Here is a 17426-nt window from a genome sequence, read left to right on the forward strand (position 1 = left end):
CAATCTATTTAAAAGCGCCGGTGATTTCGGCAGGCCTCCTTCCCCTCCTGGGGCCACGGGAAGGGGCCGAAGGGCCCACAGGCCGGCGGGGCCGGCAGCCACCGCCCCGGGGCGGGGAGGGGCCGGCGGCAGGCACAGTCCCAGCCCCATCCCCAGGCCCCGGTGTGGGATGGCCGCCGGCCTTAGGGCGTCCCCTGGCGGCGGGGGACGGGGAAGGAAAGGGGCGATGAGCGGTGCGGGGAGGGACAAGATGGGGGGGAAATGGGGAGAAGACCTACTGGCCCCACAGTCATCCCCTGGAGGTGGGGCAACAGTGAGCGCATCCCAGAGGGGGGTTTGGATGCGCCAAAAGCACCCCGAAACTCCAGGTGGGATTTCCTGAAAGCTGTAGTTCAGAAAATGTCCCTCGTTTTCCCACTAAGCCCTAGCCCTGCCTTCCCCAGACCTGCGGGGCAATCCAGAAGTGCGCAGCCCTCTGTACAGCCACACGTGCCGTAGGGCAGCCCCAGGGAGGGATCTGGCCCTTGCGGAGCAGGGCTGGCGGGGCGCAGAGCCCCTCGTTCGCTGTCCCTCCTGGCAAGGAAGAGGCTGCAAGCCTTCCTCCCGGCCGGGGAAGCGCCAACTTTGATCGGGAGATGGCAGCACAGCCCTGGAAAGCTCCACAGCCTCCCCGCACACGCTCCCTTTTAGCAAAGTCCCGAGAGGTCCGCGGAAGCAACGTACCCTTGTGCCCACTGGAGGAAGAATTTAAAAGGCAAAATCTTTTATAGGTCTCTGGTAAGTGTCTGGGCTGAACTGTAAAGAGTCCAGTGAGCGATCAAAACTGGAATTGCTGCTATGCATCACAGGAGTCCTTGCTGCAGCACACTCTGCCTAAAATGCTGCAACCTGCCACAAAAAGCAAAAAGAAACCCTCAAGAGAAGATGGACCAGAGACACCACTGGAGACTTCGTTGCCTCATTGCTTCTATAACTTCACATGGATGTATGCACATATCACCAGCAGAACTATAAAATTTCATGATAGCAATATCAATTTTTGAAATTTCTCTTCCCTGCTTCCCAGCATTTGTTTCAAATGGCTGAAAAAAGAGGAGTGAAATCTGCTGATGTTAGCAGAGCTTTGTGTCAGACTCACACGCTGCTTGATGCACACAGAGCTGATGTAGCATTGCCATAATTTTGCTTACTTCATTCCAAAAGAAAAAGAAAAAAAAAAAAGATAAATATATATTAAACCCAAGCCTGTTGCTAAGTCAAATGAGCCTGAACAAACCTGAAGCCACTACAGGCAGGATGTTTCTCACTTACTCCTTGATGAGTTTTCAGTATGAAGCTGCAGGCAGAGGTATTATTTTCAGGCCGTGTATTTCGCTCCCCTCTTGCCTCAGACTTTAGACTTGGTCCATACGTGACTGAGGAATTCCCACAGACCTGCAGGTGTTGCCAGGAAAAAGCCGTGCAATTCATTAGGTGGTGCTGAAACGCCTTGCTGGAAGCACTGTCATATTGACCCTGTCAGCATTTTCTACAGTTGATCCACCTGAGACCTTAATGAGGGGAGATGATATTGGAAAAGCTGTTTGGACTTAGTTTGGCACAAACTCTGGCACCTTAGCCAGATTTAAGAGCTTTTGGTATTCACTGAATATACAAATCAGTCCATGTAACCTCTTTTTGTGCTCTCCAACATATCCATAGATCCATCTCATTTCTGAGACTTTATTTAGTATCGGAAACATTCAAAGAGCGTAACAAATGGAAATTTAGGACTTAGCCAGATTGTATCAGTTGTTAGTATTGGAACATCAATGGAGCTCAAACAAGTTTCACTTGGCAGGACAATTGCACAAAAGCATTTGATGTTGAATCACAAGTCAAGGTTCGCACACACAAAAGAGTTCAAATACAAGCAAATTAAAGCCTCACTATTAACGAAATATGTTCTTGCTTCCTTTCCACTTGCCAACTATTTAACCTGGTCAGGAGATAAATTCACATGGGATTAATTTGTTTAGCCTACCTCGGATTCCTCCTGGGTTTCCTTGAAATGAGGTACCCTTTGCTTCCTATCCTGTACGGTTTTGTAATGCAGCCGCACATTGTTGAAAAACTGCCACAATTCATGGCAGGGTGGCTGCACTTCAGCAATGAGAGAAGTTATTTGGAATACATATATCTATATTTGCATGCTTGTGAAGCTTACGTTAAGTAAGCTGTAGGAAGATCCTTGATGGACAACACCATGATGCACGACGGATGGCAATTAAGCCATTAACATGAGTAAAGAGAGGCTGATCCTCAGTCTTGTGACCTCCAAAGGAAATTTTGAGTATCTTTTTAATTTGAAAGGGTGAAGGCTCCTGCAGAGAAAACAAACAAACAAACAAACAAATAAATAAATAAATAACTTTGTAGAAGGTGAAGAAGAAATCTTCTCCATTATGTTTATAACCAAGCAGAGAAGACAGTGACCTTTTTGTGCCATGCCATCTGGGGATTTCTCCTTAGATTTGGGGGATGAGGATTTCTCCATACCACACTAACATCTTCCTCTCCCTGGCACTTCTGCAGGCAGAGCCGGATGGACTCAGGGCCTCCTCTCCTTGCAAGGAGGCATTGTGAATGGAGCAGCATCAACACCTCCTCTTCTGGGGCAGGGTGAGAAAAGAGAAGGAGAAACAGACATTGCTACCATAATGTCAGCCCTCCGGCTTTTGCTGGGAAAGGAACCACAATCAGCACATTCACAGTGCAGCAAACAGCAACAAGAAGAAATGCAGAGACCTCCCTTGGGAGAGATGCATGTGAGAGGTTTGTCCCATCATACACCCAAGGGATGACACCCAGGGGCTGCAAAGGGCTTGGCACACCCTGAGGGATTTTACTCCTCTACATGAAGGTACGATGTTTGCAAGAGTGCGGAGCTGGAGCTCATTCAGATCCACACAGGATTAGCTAAACACCTGTATCTGCAAACCAAATTCATAGCCCACGTGGGATCCAACACAAATTTGACTCAGCTGACAGCTAACTGGGAACTGGAAATAAACTCTGCTTGCAGTGCCTAGTGGCTGGCACAGGAATGTGTGCTCAATCCTTAAAGAAATGTCTCATTGCACCTATTCAGTAGGCACTTTTGGTGCCCTTATGCCTACACAGGTCCTGAGAAAATCATCAAGCAGGAGCCCACGCTTTTTTCACCTTTTTGTTTAAATCCAGGTGGGGCATCCAGAGGCATTTTTAAGCCAATGTGATGAGGGCTTCCGCTGAAAGGCTGCAGTGAGGTGGGCACAGGAGCTCTGATAACACCCTTGACAGTGCCCCTTCCCCACGGTGCTGGATGCAGTGCAGACCCCATACACAGCCCAGCGAGCAAGTCTGTCATTTTTGCCGCTGGTTCGTCTCTGGGCTGGCGGAGCCCCGCTTGCCATCGGCACGGAAGCTGGGAATGGAAAACAATTTCGACATTCGCAGCCTGGAGTCCTGCCCTTCACAAACACATTTGATGTTCATACATGGTCTCTTGGCTGCTGCTGCTGGGGACCATCTGTTGGGATGGCTTCGTGCCTGATCAAATGGTGGTATGCCAGTTTCACTGGGACATGGAATAGATGCCAAGCAAAACGTGTCTGGTTTTACTTCTATTACTCTGAATTCAAAGCACATGCTAATACTAATCCCCATTTTAACACTGTTGTGGTGCCAGTTAAACCTTCATTTTTTCCCACTATCTGCCAGATTTCTACCACGTATTTAGGCTCTTAATGAAATCCAACAGAAATCAGCTCTGTTAATGTCACACAAACACGGCACTGTTTGCAGGGCTTTGGTGAGACGTGCTAGCACTAATGACAGAGGTGACTGCATGAGAGTTTCCTATACACATAACACAGGATCCCTGCAGGAGCTGGATGAGGACATTTCTTTAAAAGTTGCTCCTGAAACCACATCCAGCTATCATTAAATTTTATCCTTGTTGGAAATATGACTTATCAATTTAACATGACACCGTAAACTAGGCATAGCTTAAAAAAAAAAAAAAAAAAAGCGTCTATCAAACATGCAAAGGCTTTAAGCATCATGTGAACACCAGTCTGAGATGCTCTAAAGACATCTTCTTTTCAATTAGTTATGAGTTGACCATAGCTCCAGCCCTGATCTATAGTAAAATCTTCCGTGTTGTGGCTGGATTTGCCGTCTGGGTTTATATGACTAACTCCGTGTGAATGTTCCACATTCAGAGAAGTGTGTGCCTGTCCTCAGCCAAGATGAATATTATTGTCAAAACTGCCATCATTACAGCTACTGTGGGTGTTCAGATTCCTTTAGTGTTTGTGTCTGCTACAGATGTTCCCTTAGGTGACGGATTTTCTCCTCTACTCCCACAGCCTAAAGGAGCAACTGCTGATGGGTTTCCCTTTCCTCTTAGACCCTCTGAGGCTGGATATCTCCTGCCACCTCCTCCTCCCTCTGCCCCCAGGTGGGGAGATGACAAAGGCTGGATGCTGGCCCTGCACAGCTGGATCCCCACTGTGGGCAGGGTGGGCAGGATCCAGATTTGCCAATGGAGATTCTCAGTTTTAGGAAGGTCTGGGACCTGTCTTTCTGTCAGGTGTTCAATTCCTCAACTCCCCGATTCCTGCATTCAGGATTTTGATTGAAAGCATTTCATTTGTTAATGATGTGTCAGATTCCTATGTTATTATCATTTAATAACCTTAATTAACTTTTTAACCACATGCTTATGTTGCCTTCTTGTATATTCTTAAAGTTATTGTTTCTGTGGAAACCTGAAAAAAAAATGCCAGTAAAGGCAAAAGAAAGATGGGGAAGATGGAAGTTAGTTTCTTTTGGTTTTGCATTGTACCAGGGGTGGGGGGTGGAGAATTATTTGAATCTACTAAGTAAATATGGCAGGGCCTGGAGCACAGGCCAATCGATGGCATGTGGACTGGCCATAAAATTAAAAATAAACTTAAGAGTAAATGTGCAGCTAAATGCAGACTGTGGGGATAGGATGTGAACTTCAGCTATTTCCTGGAGCCAGTGTGGTTCCAAAGTTTAACAGCTTTAGCCTTTGGAGACCCGGAGGCGTGCATACTTGTTTTCAGTTTCTCCTCCTTTCATCTCCCCCCCACTCGGAGCCCTACCACCCTCCCAGCTGCCCTTCTCGCTCCATCCCTCCCCGCACAAGGACACTCCTCTCACGTCCCACATGGCTTCTGCTGTCAGAGCATCACCCCACAGCCTCATTCCTTTCTGTCCTCATGTCTCCCTGCTCTCTCCAGCAGGACCGGGTGGCTCTCGGTAGGTCAAGGCTCCCACTCCCATTTTGCCCTCAAGGCTCACCGGTCTGCAAAGGATTAACCACTACCTGCCAAGTATCACCCAGTGAGATGAGCAACTGCCAGCTGCTTTCTGGGCACACTGGCTCATGCCTAATAATTAAGCTTTTTATGAAGCTTCAATCTTAACTTTTTTTAAATGAGTTTTTTTTTCTTTCTTTTAAAGCAACCATAGAAGCCATCAGGAAGGGTTAATGGCGTAACTGACAAATCTTTGTCCCACAGGGGCTGTATGATAGCAAAGAAATGTTTTCAGGCATAAAATTGTTATTGTGGGATATACTATAAAGCTCAAAATTATTTAACTAAGCCTAGTTTGAGCCTTGTGTTCTTTTTGCTTGTGGCCCTTGTGCTTGCTTAGAGTCAAGGACAAATTCAATTTAAGAATGTGTTTCTAAAGCATATCCTGATTTTTCTCTCATTTATGGTAAAGCTCTAATTTCATGCTCTTTTCTCATGATATTGTATAATTGTTCTGCTTGTTAAAACAGAAATGCACCTAAAAACAAATTCCAGTGTACCTCCCAAAATGCCTTGAAAAATCATGATGAATCATTTTTCCTCATTCAAATCACTTTGTTCAAGCAGTTTCAGTCTCCTAAACCAAATCTCCAAGATATGTCCATCCCCACTTCTCCCTGTTTGTCAGTGGCACTCAGCAGCCCAGTGGCACTCAGTACTTCCCATTAAAACACCTTTTCCCTTGCCACCTGCTGAAATCCTCAAATTGTACATTAACAGACAAAATAGCAGAATAGATAAATAACAAAAGAAAACTCGGACATATTTCATGAATTTTCAAAAAGGATGTTTACATTTTTGAATTGTATAGGAAGAGGAGGAACAAAGGTGTGTACACATAAACTGTATTCAGTCTCGTTCTTGGTTTTGCCTAGAAAGAAAACATGTTAAATAGAATCAAAGAATGACAGAATAATGTAAACTCCAAGCACTACAGTGGAGGTTTTCTTGTAGGAGGCAGAAATTAAAAAAACACCACAGGAGAGAACAGAATTAAGGACTTTGGATTTCTACATTCAAAACCTGTGCTTTGGTTCTCTATGCTACTGCCACAGGTCTCATGAGATGCATGTTATTTTCACTGTCTTTCAAGGTAAATTCAACAGATGCTTTCACCTAGCGATGCCCCTTATTGACAGCAGAGCTAAATTTATCTTAATGCACAATCCATAGCAAAATATGTTCTTTCCCTAGTCCTTTGTATCACTCCTCCTCCTACACCAAAAAGAAACTTATTATGAGGAAAGGAATGATAACAAGAGATAAATATTTATCCATAATACCCATTCATATTTATAGCATTCTCACTTCCTCACCACCTTTTCTGAAATGAAGCATAAATAAGTCCATTATGCATTCCCCGCATGAACCAAAATTAAGAATTAGATGTGCAAACATCTTACAACAACTAATAAACCATAGGTTAAAGTTACCATGGCATAGCAGGGTGAGTTAAAGACACTATGGCAACCTTAATATACAAATCTCCTCTCCTCTCCTCTCCCCTCCTCTCCTCTCCTCACCCTAGTATTAATAATTAGTAGATTTATAATTTACATATGAACAAACTTGTATTATCTATCTATCTAGGTAGCGCATAGATATATTTATTCACATCTCACACGTTTCTGCTTTCTTCTTTTACACAGAAAATGCTAGCAAAGTGCTGTCATTCACAAACAATTACTTTTCTGTACCAAAAATTTGGTGCTGCATAATTGTAATATATCAAAAAATATACTGGCCATTGCTAAACACCCAGTTCCAGATAGCAACAAACAACATCATCATGTTTCCATGAACAAGATTTACCAAGAGGCAGAAGAGAACTCGATAATGCTTACACCACTATTTTATTTAACTGTAGAGCCTTAAGGTCCCATTGAGAAACATGGTGATATGGGAAAAAAAGTGGTCCCTGCTTTATGTGGCTTGCAATCCTTTATACCAGTTTTCCATATACACTCTCTCTCAATACTGCTTTATTACAAATGTGATATATAACATATTGTTGATGCAGATACCAGAAAATCACCTAGGTGAACAGGTATATATGGTATTTGTAAATGTTCCTAAGAATTTGACTTATATGAAGGGTTTTCTGTTTCCCTCAAAATAATTACTTCTCCACATTGGATGTCAATATGAGTTTCAGAGAGGACAGAGAAATCAGAGGCTCACACATGGAATATGAGAGAGCAAAATATCAGATATCAACAGACTCCTGTTTCTCTTTTTCTTTCTCTCTGGCAATAAAGACTTAATTACAGCCAGATTTTTCCATATGATGCCTTTATTTTCCCATACCTTTAGCATGCAGCTACACTATCACTGACCCCTTTTGGTCCATCATTGCTTTGAGCTTACAAAGCTATCAATCCTGCAAATGATCTACCAAAGTGATGTCTGGAAGGGGAAAATCCCTCAGCATTATTAAGCCCATGTGGTCGTAACTGAAGCAGTTCTCAAAACAGAGGGTATAGAAGTAATCCTATATTTGGACTACTGATCAGAGTTTCATCACACGAAGTAACCCTTCATCAGTGCAATCAGTCTTCAAAATGTTTCAACAGCTGGGTCTAGTTGTCACTTCCAGCAAAATATTATCACCTGTTAAGGAAATAGGACATTTGGGGACATGCTTCACTAGCAATTTAGGGAGAGCTTTCTTCCCAGGACTGAAAGGCAGGGGGGAGGGGGAGAGCATAGGAGAACAGAGGGAGATTTTTTTAGCTATATTATCCAGTATGCAAAACATAGTAGAAAAAGTAAAATATATTTCCTAAGTGCCTTGTTGGAGGAACCATTCTTCTTGAAACGATATTTTCTATTCAAGCTCTGTCATGAACATTCTGCAAAAATAACAACTTTGCTGAGTGTGTTAATAACACTGGTTTGTACATTACAAACTCTTTCATGTTTTTCACCAGCAAAGATGGAGTTCATTAAAAAATAATTTAAAGTTCTTCTAAAGTCTGAGTTATGCTGGGGAAAATCCAATGTAAGCCAATGACTTCATGCTAACAATTAAAAACTAAAATCGCCCAAACGATCTTAACTCTGCTTCATTGTATGTATGCATCATGACACAACCTTCAAGTACATCACCATGTGCTGCTTCACACCTGCCCCAACTTGTGTTTCAGCTGATTCTGATGTGATGATGAAGGGAATATCTGTCAATGCATTACCTCTTGCACAGTACACTGCAAACTATAGATCCCCAACGCAGGATTCATCTCTATAAGTCAGCAACCCTATTTCTTTAGCCTCCATAATCATCTTGCAGTCCTTCCTCCAGAGGGCGATTTGTCTGACCTATTTCAAACAGCCACTCAGGGTGAGATGTGCCGCCCTAATTTAGAGAGTTGCATTTGATGTTTGAATGGTTGAGTTAGTACCCTCAGCTTCCAGATCAAACTTGAATGTGGTCAAGGATGATCAAATCACTTTTTTGTGAGATCTTCCAAACTCCTTGTCTAAAAAAAACATGTCTTCTGAACATTATTTGCAAGAGTTTAGGCTGTTTATGCAGTCATTATGTTCACTAAGGAAGGTAAATGGGTGTAAAGATATCAGACTAACAAGGGAGATGATTAAATGATTTAGTCATGTCTTCTGAACACTAATACTTGCTGTCATTTATTTTCAAAGACAAATCACTTGCCGTAGTCTACTTCTTTGGTAAAAACAGTGCTCAGTTCCTTGGACTGGTATTAATATTCCTGATCAAAACATCTTCAAATGCCAGATAGGCTCAGCAGTCATTGCCAGACCTAGGCCTAAGTGTCTGATGAAAGACCTACCACACTAAAAATGAACTAAATCAATCAATTTCAAAAAGATTGCAAATTTCTAAATTTCTTCATTTGAGGTTATCTGGAGTTGTTTTTTTTTTCACTTTATTTTATCTAATGACATATAACATTTTTTCTCCTTGATTGTACAGTCATTTCACCATAGTCATGCAACAACTGCATGATAGGGTTTTGTTTAGTCACACCCATTTATCAAGCACTGTTCAAAGAAAAAGGAAGAATGTCTTTTGTACACAGTTCATGTCCCTGGCCTCTACTTGCTCTGCCAGAGGCTTCCATGGAGCTTGTCTGAAGTCCCTCAGGGCCATCTGTACAAACCAGTCTCCAGCTGGGGACTTTGCCTCCCCTGAGCTTCCTTGGCAGTCTCAGGAAAGAGATCCACACCCCCCTAAGGGTGAGCCCAGTCTGCGACAGGCTGGCTCTCCCTTGGAGGCCATCCCTCTCTCCAGCTATGCCTGACCCAGCTTCCCACACATAGACGTGGACATGAATCTTCCCCTCCCAGTTAGCCTGGAAGCTCACAGTTGCAATGACTGTATTTTACTGCCCGTATTCTTTGCATGTGTCGTGGGTGTCTGTTCTTGGTACTTCGGTCTCACAGTACTACTGACTTCTCTATTGTACATACTTATCAACATTGCCTATTAGCAATTACATTAAAAGGTTTGTACAATGTTTCTGCTTTCCACTCACATATCTTTTACACCAAGAGGTAAATAGCATGGCTTAATTTCACATATTCATCATTTATCACGTATCTATTTATTGAGAAATATGAGCTAGAAAATGTGAAGTACCATGTGATTTAGAAGTAAAAGCATATCCCGATCTCTACAGAGGCTGATGGACCATAAAGCCACTTGCTGATATTTCACATGATATTAAAAAAATAAAAAATCTGCAAGTTCTATTCAAATATACTTAACATGCCTTAAAGAGGGGCTTTTTTAGCTTTAGAGTTTGCCTTTAAGCTCATTTTCTCTTACCTCTGCTTTTCTAAAGGGTACATGCTTGGAAATTCTTACAATCTGCCCTACAATAAAACCTCATGGAGAGAAATAAGAGGGAGCCCAGCCCTGTTGCAGAGGCAGGGAGTTCAAACAAGTGCACGGCTCCTAACTTGAGCCGAGACACAGGCCACTGAAGCCGTGCAAGCGGCATCCTCCGACAGGCGTTGCAGGCATTTCTCTCATTGGTGGTAAATATCTGGGAAATCTCCCTGCATTTTTGGCACCATAAATCTTACGCTCAGCTATAACTTAGAGATAAATTACAGTACATTCAGTTGCCATTAGTTTCAAATTAGCAGTGTCATTTAGGTTTCTTTTTGTATAAATATTATTAAAGCTAGAGATTCCAAAAGTTAGGATGTATATTATCAGAGTGTGCTTACTAATCCCAGGAAGATCATGCCTCCTGCTCCATGGGATTTAGGCTTGTCTCTGATTCAAACAGATTTGTGGTGTGAAATGTTAAACAGTGCTGCTGGTGGCTCATTATTCACAAAAGGCCAACACTGATACCTCATTTTTCTTGTCTTCACACACTCTCAATTGCATTGGAATTGGCTCCTTTAAAAATAAAGCAATAAGTGAAAAAAAAAAAAAGCCATGGTGTTTTCTTCCATGGTTAGCTGCCAGCAGTTGGCAAAATAAAAGCCTGGGCTGAGGAATGAAGGCTTTTTCTGCTCTTATCCCTGACTGCACTGAAGGGGAATCATGACCTGCCATAGGCACGGGTGGACTCAGAGGCGATCCAGCTCATCGTGCCCTTCAGCGTGAGCTCTGCGCTGCAGCCTGTGAGAGAGGGCTAGAGCAGAGCCAAGTGACAGGGTGCTGACACTGTTTTCTGGTGGCTACCATCAAAAATCATTTAATTTATATGCTTTGCCATGCATGTACAGCAAGTTCCCTTGGCCCCTGTCAAGACTCTGGGAGGAAGAGCCAAGTCATGTCCCTTGGCTTGGCTCATCCTTGGCAGATGTTCAAACTTTCGGCTTGCCTTGGAGCAGATGACATTCACTTATAGCTGTCTTTCATAAACGTTTGGCTTTCAGAAGATAGAGGTCTCTGCTAGGTTATACTGGTCCTGTTTGAAGCTGCAGTGTTTGAGGCCTGAGTGCCTTTTATCCTTACTGCAGGTATTACACGATAACCAGGGAGGTCTGCATGTTCTGTAGCACATCGGATCAAATGAAAACATTTTTCTAATCATCAGACTTCTTTAAATTGCCTTTTTTTACTTTCTTTTAAGAGTGAGGGAGACAACCTAATGCTTTAGAAAAGAACCAATGATGTTGACTGCTGCTGGATAAAATCCTCCTTCAAGATGTAAATAATCAGACATTGAGAGTCGTTCATCTCAGGTACCAAGCCAGCCAGAGATAAGTCAGCGGATGTATCCCTGTTAGCACTAAACTGATACGGAGGCAACAGATGCTACCTCTCAGCAGGGCTTATTAGACCATGCTCAGCAGTGTGCTGACACAGTTACACAGAATCCCAACCTCCCCTGGCCTGCGACTGCTTAGCTAATCACAAAGGCAAAGGAGCAAGCAACTGCATGAAACCTGGCAGACATGTCTTTGCTCTCAGACACTGGGATATAGAAGACTTTTGAAAGTAACAAGGGGAGCTAAAAGCTCTGTAGTCCTCTGCAATCATGAAAAATTTCCCCCTTGATCAGCATACTGATCACTGCACTTCTTGGCTTTTGAGCCACCTGCATTGCAGACCATTTATTTGTACTGTAGACAGACTGCAACTGAACACTTGCACTATGGACTGGGTGTGTGCAATGGACATCAGGAGATCTCTTACATAGAGCAGGAGTCAGACCATTCAACTAGCAGAGAACAGCTATCAGAAGTAAATGGAATGACAGCTGCACTTTTATCCTCCTTGTCTCCTTCTGCTCCCTGCTGTCATGTCAGCATCCCAGGCTTGTTGTGTACTGCCCTGTGTTGGTGGTTACACCAACAGTGCTTTTCATATGTAGGCAGCATGCACTTGCCTCGTGGGTCCCTCCTGTGGCTCTCAATGCATAAATGGTAAACTATCATTTCAATTTTTAATTCAAAATGAATTTTTAAGTTTATTATTTTAGCAAAGTCTCAACTTGTCGCAGTGACTGCCCAAAGAGCTGTCTTGCATCAAACTGTTCAAAGATATTATAGATGCATAATCCAAAATTAAAATAAGGTCATTGTTTATGTTTTATCTAGTGATGATGATAGATGATCCTAATTAATGTCTTCAGCATAGTATAGGAGGGCAGTTTAAGTAAGTCAGAACACAAACAAGGTAGTTCCAGTACTCTTTCAGAGATTTAATCTTGTTTAACAAATTGTAATTTTTTTTTTTATATATTTTTTTTAATGTCTAAGACTTATGGTTTCATAACAAATCTACTAAACACATATCTGTGTTGCTTTGTTCAAAATTACAGATAGTAAGCCAAAACCACATGTTCCAACTGACCAGTCTTATGGGAAACTAATTCTGGGATGCATTTCTATCAATGCAATGGTGAATGTCATTGCTAACTGCTTCAGGTGACATAGGTCTGCTAGCAGGGCTAGATGAGTTGAAGGAAAAAAAAAAAAAAAAAAACAACTCTGAAAATTATCTATCTCCTTCCAAACTTTTCTGGATTGTTCTTGAACAGTGACTGGTTCTGTTTGACATCAACCATTTGAAGAGTCTGCCTGTGAAGACTATTCCAGAGACTAACAGATGCACTTTTCCATAAAGTTTATTTTTTCCAGTCTAGTCTTTTCCTTGTATTATTTTTTTCAGTTACTCCAAACTCTATTAGGCTGCCAGAGAAAACAACAGCAGAAATTCTGCAAAATGGAGAAAGAAGAACTAAAGAAATGGATACAGAGAGAATTCAATCCTATTGCATTTCTTGTAAAAGAACTAAATAAAAGATTATTTGCTGAAAGCAGCAGCCAAGTGTGCCACACTTATCATTCTGTCAATTTTTCTCTGAGAGTCATGAGTTGTTTTCTTTCCAGAGCTTCGTTTCGTTTAACTCAATATGTGGAATGAGCAGAAGGTCCGGGATAATTTGACTCACAGAACAATAAGATATTTTCATACAGGTCTTCCCTGGGTCAATGGGCACTGAGGCAATCAACACTCAGCTGCAGTTAGCTACCAAGTCAATCTTTTGGATAGAAATGGCCACTTGGCTCTACCTGTGCCTGTATAAACAGGGGCAACAAGTAGACAAAAGTTGGAAAGCCTCATCGTGCCTTGCGTGCTTAACACCAGTCCCAGAAAGCTTGTCTGGCAGGGCTGAGTGTGATGGGAGCTCATGAGCTGTATTGGAAACCATGAAATATAGCCCTGCCCCTGAATGAACTCAAAGGTGTATTTCAGCCTACGGCAAGTCAAGCTTCCAGCACCACCAGTCTTCAGGGCCTTTGTTCAGTCCTTGTTCAGATCCAAAACAGAAACTTCAGAATGATGTTTTTACCCTACTGTTGAATTTCACTGGCACCTAAGTCTTACCACCTATTCAGCTGCGTATTTTCCCCAGCACATTCACCAGTATTTGTATTTCTACCATGAAAAATGGTGAAGAGAGAGAAAAATAAACTCTTGCATTAACTCAAGTCCTCTCCTGAGAGTCTGAAAGGGAATATTGCAGAATCCAAACGTTTACAACACCTTTTTGTTTGTTTTGAAATAACCGATTTTTTTTAATCTGTTCTTCAAAATTGTTAGCACAAGATAAAGTCTCTAGGAAAAAAAAAAAAAGTGCAAAGTCAGAACAGAGCTAGAAGAGAAAAAAATTGCTTGAATCTATGAATATCTGAATTCTTCCATCAGCAAGGGAGAAAGCAAATTAATGCTCTGCATTGAAGTAAAATCCTGGCCTAATGCTTTTTATGGGGCATGAGTATTTCAGAGATTCACAGGGTGTACCTGCAGATCTCTGCATCCTCTTCAGACCCACTGGCAAGGGTAAATGGGGTTTAGTTTCCCTCTGCCAAGTAACTGCTCCTGATTTCCTTAGTGGGGAATGACAACTTTTCAGGAGGATCATAAAATGAGATGGTATGCAGTAAGGGTCTGTTTTCATAACCAATGTAACTTCCGTATTAAAACTGTGCCTAAGGGAACTTGTTGGGGAAAAAATCCTAATGGGCAAATATAGTCTGACAAGCACACTGAGTTAAAAAGTATTTTTATTGTTTTCTCCTCAAAATTAACCATAATTCTTCTAAGTGAACATTTATGTATACTTCTGGCTGGGTGTTTCTGCATTCAGACACATCACATTATGCTACAAACACATGGATTTGTGATGTGCTGAGGCCAATCTAGCTGTTGGCTCTCCCCCAGAAAGGACAGTTTTGCTGTCCCAGATCCCCTGTCTGGGTACCTGCCCTGTCCCATGTGTCAGTTCATCCATTGACCACTTTACTCTTCTCTCTTTCCAGCTTCAAGCTAGAGCAGCCAGCAGAGGTGGCTCAGCCTGCAAATGCAGCAGCTGGGTACAGGCAGACAAGGCGAGGGCACACAACCTCAATCAGAGCAGAAGAGAGCTGTCCTCCTCCTCCATCAGTGGCTCATAGCATGTTGACAGTGAAACTACACCTCAAAGCTACCTGACATTACATGATGCAGGGAAGTGACCACCTTGTCCTTGGAAATAGAAGACTAATGGGACTGAGCTGTTGCTGCTCATGGCAGTGTCATCCATGCTAGGGTGTCCAGTTAAAATTGCTAATGATCATTGCTCTGGCGTGATTTAGAGGATTGCTAGAGTTGACTTGCTTTGTTAAAAGCTTCTTTGCTTTGCACAAAAACCATTCAGGAACTGGATCCCAATCTTTTTGAGGATGGTTCAAGGCACTTTTAGAGCTCATGCTCAGAAAGTTTCATCTTGCTGTGTGCTAATTACTCAGTGTGGAGGTACAGTGGAACCAGCAAAGGGTGGAGAGTTCACAGAACTTCTATCACACTGATTAAGTTTTTTTGTTTTTGTTTTTCTGGTAATGATATACAACAGGAAAAAGATTAGGAAATAAGTTATGGAACACCAGAGAACAAAGAACAAAAAAGTGCAAGGGCAACCTTCTACGTAAGGAGTATTTCAGTCTTGTCTTCTATAGGTCTGCTTAGAGGGGATTTTTTCTGTGTCAGCTATGATTTCTGCCATGACCATTGGCACAAAACCAACATAGTGTCCCAAGATCATTGCTGCCAAACCCAATAGGTTTGCTGGCTCCCTTGGTTTATCAGAGAACCACAGAATGGTTGAGGTTGCAAAGGACCTCTGGAGGCCATTTGGTCCAACCCCCAGCTCAAGCAGGGACACCTAGAGCAGGATGCCCAGGACCGTGTCCAGATGGCTTTTGAAAATCTCCTAGGAGGGAGATACCACAACCTCTACCAGCAACCTGTGCCAGTGCTCAGTCACCCACATAGTAAAGAAGTGCTCCCTGATGTTCAAACAGAACCTCTGGTGTTTCAGTTTGTGTCTATTGCCTCTTGTCCTGGCACTGGGCACCACTGAAAAGAGCTTGGCTCCATCCACTTTGCACACTCCCTTCAGGTATTTATACACATTAATAAAATCCAAAATTGCTCTTCCAAAGACAGGAGGACTCAGCCCCTTACAGAACGACCCCAGAAACTGCTTCCCTTCAGCATCTGTATGTTTTTGCCTCGTGTCTGCCAACGACACAGCTGGAGGTGGGTATTACATGAATACCCAAGAGGACAGAAGTGAGACCCCAAGACAACAATGACCGTCCCTTTTGGAAAACATTCTCAACAAGACTGCCATATTTCTACTTTTGCATTTGAAAGATCTTGTGCTCTCTCACATTATAAACACAACCAGTGCCAGTGAATTAAGATGCACAAGATTTACAGACCACATTCACAATTTTATTCCGCCCATTATTTTTTTTTTAATGGAAAGTGGTGGCAGCATAAGCACTCATTATATATTACAAGAAATCTTTCTTATCTCTGAGATAGCATGAGTATAGTTCAGCTAAGTATAGATAGGCTAGGTATTGTGCTTTAAGAAAGGTCTTTTAAGTCTTTCACTATTCAAAGATGACTAATTTTTTGAGAGTGGAGCTGTATTGTTAATTACACATATTTTGTGTATGTGCGGATATAGAATTAAATGCAATTTCTGTCCAACCGCGTTTTGATATACAACACACAGATTGAACTTTCAGCCTTCAACTTGTGATTTTTCCTAACAGTCATCTGAAAATGTAAAAGCATTGAACCTGGCCACCTTTGAACTACTGATGTTATTGTGGTGATTCAGGTTTTCCTTTGAAAATGCTGAAAGAAGATCACAAATGCTGAAAGAAGATCACACTACAGTGGGAGAAAGATAGGACTCAGTGTTTTTCCTGCCAGTCTTCATAGCACTCACATATTTGTTTCTGTATTGGTAGTGATTCATATCACAAATGCCTTTGTCCATTTCTCTCTTTCTGCTACAATAGCCCAAGTAATTAACTAAGTGAAGAGGCTGTCAATTAAACACTGATACTAATCTTGGCATAAAAGCTCCCTTAAGAAACACTGATTTGGAACATATTTTACAGCGTCACCACTGCCTTCATTCAGCTCACTTCTCAGACAATTAAGTGCTCCAAATGTTTGTGTGTCATCCAGGCAACATTAGTAGCATGAACGACCCCTGCTATAGATACAGTCCCTGCAAAGAATGCCTAGAGAATACAATGGCTATTGTGCCAACAAGGCTTATTTTATCAAGCAAGGGACATTATATAGTTAATTAATGCCAAGATCTTTAATGATAAGATTGTCAAGGACAATTAAGAGGATGACTATAAGTGTCCTTGGTAACAAGAATGTAATACTGATTTTAGCTTACTTTCACTAAGTGTGGCTTAAAGGTCAGTTTCTCTGAAGTGTGAATACTTAAGCATTCCTTGGATAGATGTCATTATACATTAATCTCAGGAGAAAAACACTTTTTTTTTTTTTTTAATCTATCCGTACAGCAAATGAACATTAATGTGAAACTCTTGCTAAAAAATTAAGGGAACATAATTCAATAAGAAACATCTAGCCAGTGTCACATTCTCAGTGAGAGCTCTGGGTCCACTGTCTGAGATGAATTCAATGGAAAGACTCGCCCTGACTTCAGCTCAGCTGGCTCAGGACCCTGGCCATGCAACTGGGGGATACACAGCCCCTCCTAGTTCAGCCCACCCATGCTCAGTAAG

Source organism: Cygnus atratus, chromosome 3 (assembly GCF_013377495.2).
Source record: "Cygnus atratus isolate AKBS03 ecotype Queensland, Australia chromosome 3, CAtr_DNAZoo_HiC_assembly, whole genome shotgun sequence".
NCBI lineage: Eukaryota > Metazoa > Chordata > Aves > Anseriformes > Anatidae > Cygnus > Cygnus atratus.